A 3,633-nucleotide genomic window follows, 5' to 3' on the forward strand; every position below is an offset into this window, starting at 1 on the left:
CTAAACCGCCAAACCGCTAATTAGAAGGGTTGAAATTGGGTTGGCATAACGTAACCCAACCCAAACCGCCAACCCGCCGCAAATGTATATTTTTTTATAAAATTATGTATATATATATATATATATACATATATATGTAATATTTATAAAAATGAAAGATGTGTTGTAACTTGTGAATTTGGTTTAACACCTTAGCCCAATAATCCCTTAGCCCAATAATCCCTTGCAATAATCCTTAGGCTTAGCCCAAGTGCCCAACCAGCCAACAGGCCAACAAAAATGGAATAACAATTAAACAAAATTACAAACCCTAGTCCTACTCCCCCTTCACGGCTTCACTATCAYTGGTACACCACTACACCACTTCACCCTCGCTTACTCCTACTCGCTACTTAGAATTTAGAAATAGTCACCAAATCGGCAAATCCTCAATTCCTCATCACCGTCGCTACTTCTTCTCCATTGCCGTCGTCCCTACTTCTTCTCCATCGCCTCGTCCGTCCTTCGCCATCGTCCTTTCGTGGCCGTCATCCTCCATCGCCGTCGTTCTCCTCCATCTCCGTCGTTCTCCTTCACGACCACGTAAGCATCTAAGCAACCTTCTTTTTCTGTTTTTCACTTTTTTTTGTTATTTATTGACTATTGTTTTGAGTTGTAAATGGTTGTGTTGTTCATGCTATGTAGAGGAAGTTGTTCATTGTTCATTGTTCAATATAATTGCAATATTAATTTAAGAGTAGTRTTAAATTTAACTGTTCATTAGAAATTTGGAATTTAACAGTTCAYGTTTTTTTTGTTATTTATTGACTATTTTGTTGGTTTATTTTTCTGAAAATGTTATCTTAATTGACAATGTATAGGAGCAATGGAAAATACTCCTAAATCTCCAAAAATCGAAGACAATGATGAACCAAACCCGTCTAAGAAAAGGGGTGGTAGAACTTCAAACGTTTGGGATCATTTTACAAAAAAGGACTCTAGATGTTTTTGTAATTATTGTGGAAAAAACTATGCTTACCATAGTAAGAAAATTGGCACAAGTTCTTTGTGGAATCACTTAAGGAACCAATGTAAGAAGTATTTGGATAGCTTTAGCGATAAAAAACAAAAATTGCTTAGCTTTCCTACTATCAATGAAAATGAGGTGTCATTTAATAAAGAGAGATGTCGCAAAGCCGTGGCTAGGTTTGTGCTTAAGGATGAACAACCCTTTGTTGGTATACTTTTAGTATTATTTATCATATTTCATTTGACAATTTTATGAGTTTTAGTAACCCGCCAACCCAACCCAACCCGCCCTAACCCGCAAGGGTTGGGTTGGGTTGGGTTATACTTTTGAATGGGTTGGGTTGGGTTGAGATTTTTCAAACCGCCGTAATTGGGTTGGGTTGAAAAAACGTCATAAACCGCCCAACCCAACCCGTGTTCACCCCTAGATCTGGGTATTATTATTTTCACGACTAATTTATGTTTTTGCTTTGATTGTTAATTTGTTGATGATGAACATGAATATTCATGATCATGATGATAAATTCATTTTTTTTCAAGTTTTAATCGAAAAAAAGAAAAGACTAAGAAGTCTTTTACCAAACATTTATCCGGTAAGCACTTAGCGATAAAATTCAACACTATCATTTATTTACCAGGTAAGATTTTAGTCCACCAAAACGACATCGTATGCAACAATTTACCGATAAGTGCTTACCATGGTAAGAGTCGTTGCATTCACTTACTAGGTAAGACTTTTGGTCTTTGTCTAGCTCTTTTCGAGTAAGATTTTTTGTTCTTACTATATTTATCCGGTGAGATAACATGACTTGGTAAGTACTTACCTGAGTAACCATTTGGTAAACGACCCTTTAGTTTCATTTAGTTTGCGAAATTTGATAGGATTTGGAGGGATTTGAAATTGAATGCATTTTAATCTTATGTTTGGTATACATAAATGTTTGGATTTGAAATCCTGGTATTTCATTGAAATCCCACATGGATTTAGAAATCTCATGGAGGTAGTTGATATTTCGCGAGATTTCATATGATTTTTTATAGTAATGTTTTAAAATATATATTACAAAATTTGTTTTGTAATAATCAATTAATAAAAAAAATAAGTGTAAATTACATTTTTGGTCCTTGTGGTTGCCATTGTTTATCAAGTTTTGGTCCTTCTTTAAAACTAATTACAGTTTTAGTAATTGTGGTTGTCATTATATTTCACTCTAACTAACTGAGTTAAAAATGTTAGTTAACTTAAAAGTATTTTGGTCCTTTTATTTTTTTGTCTTTTTTTTTCTTTTTTGTTTTATTAAATTGTAGAGTAAACTGTGATTTTAGTTCCTATGGGTTTTTCTTTCCTTTTTTGTAGCATGAAAATGAGATCCGCTCCATTGGGGAACCCTGTATACCTACCCCGATGAGGAAAGGAATTCCTGCAAAACCTGGGATAAGGATGGGGACAAGGATCCTAAAAGTTAAAACCTGGAGATGGGGACAGGGCCGGGTAACGTGTCCCCGTCCTGCCGGGTCCCCGAATATTAAATATATTATATATTTTTATTATTAAATATATTATTAAATAAAGAATTAGATTTAATATTTTTTGGATTTAGAAATATTACTTTGACATTTCATATATACATATGAAAGTTGAAAGCGTTTGTTCAAATAATCATGTATGGTGTTGTGATTTTGTTTACATGTGAATATTTGATACTCTATAAAAGCAAAATTTATAAAATAAGTGAGATTTAAACATGAACCATTATCGATCGAGTATATGGTATTTTGACATATTATTTGATTTAAAACATCTTATATTAATGGGGGAAAATCTCTGATTTCTCGTTGGGGATCCCCATTCCCCGTCAGGGAGGGGGATGAGGGTCTAATCATATTCCCCGGTTTCCAGCCCAGTGGTAAAGGCTTGGGCATGGCATAGTCATGAACCCAAGTTTGAGCCCTGGAAGGGGAGTGTTGGCGACATTTAAGTGGGGCCATGTTTAGCTTCCAAATTTGCCGGGGATTAATCGGGTTTTGGCCCGGACACCCTTACAAAAAAAAAAAGATGGGCACGGGGTCGGGGATGGAGACTAAGATTGGGGATGGGGATTGGAGTCCCCGGCCCATTCTCATTATCAATTTTTGTCTTTTCTATCTTTATCATTTTTTAATTTATACTTTATTATATTAATTATTAATTACAAATTTAACTAAAAATATATTAAAATTATGTATTTTCTTTTGTAAATTATACCATTAAGTTTTGTTGGTATCTTTAAAATGAATTAACCACAAGATTGGTGTCTGATTGGTTTGAGTTTGGTTCCAAAGGTCAAAAGTACCAGGAGGTCACAAAATTCAAATCCAAGGAGGAATAAAAATCCTTTTGTGGCCACGGAGGTTCAAATGCGGTGACTCCGGGCTATCTGCAAAGTAGGTGGTCGCCCTGGGATTAGTCGGCTCGCATAACGGGTTGGATATCCAGGTTAATAAAAAAAACATTATCTATTTTAAGTTGGATTAAAAATATATTATTTTTTCTTATTTATGTAAAATTAAAATTTATATATGTTTATTAATAAAAAGCATATCATTTTTCGATAATTCATCTAATAAATGTTTTTAGTATGTATC

Source organism: Cynara cardunculus, assembly GCF_001531365.2.
Source record: "Cynara cardunculus var. scolymus isolate 2C chromosome LG 14, CcrdV1, whole genome shotgun sequence".
Classification (NCBI taxonomy): Eukaryota; Viridiplantae; Streptophyta; class Magnoliopsida; order Asterales; family Asteraceae; genus Cynara; species Cynara cardunculus.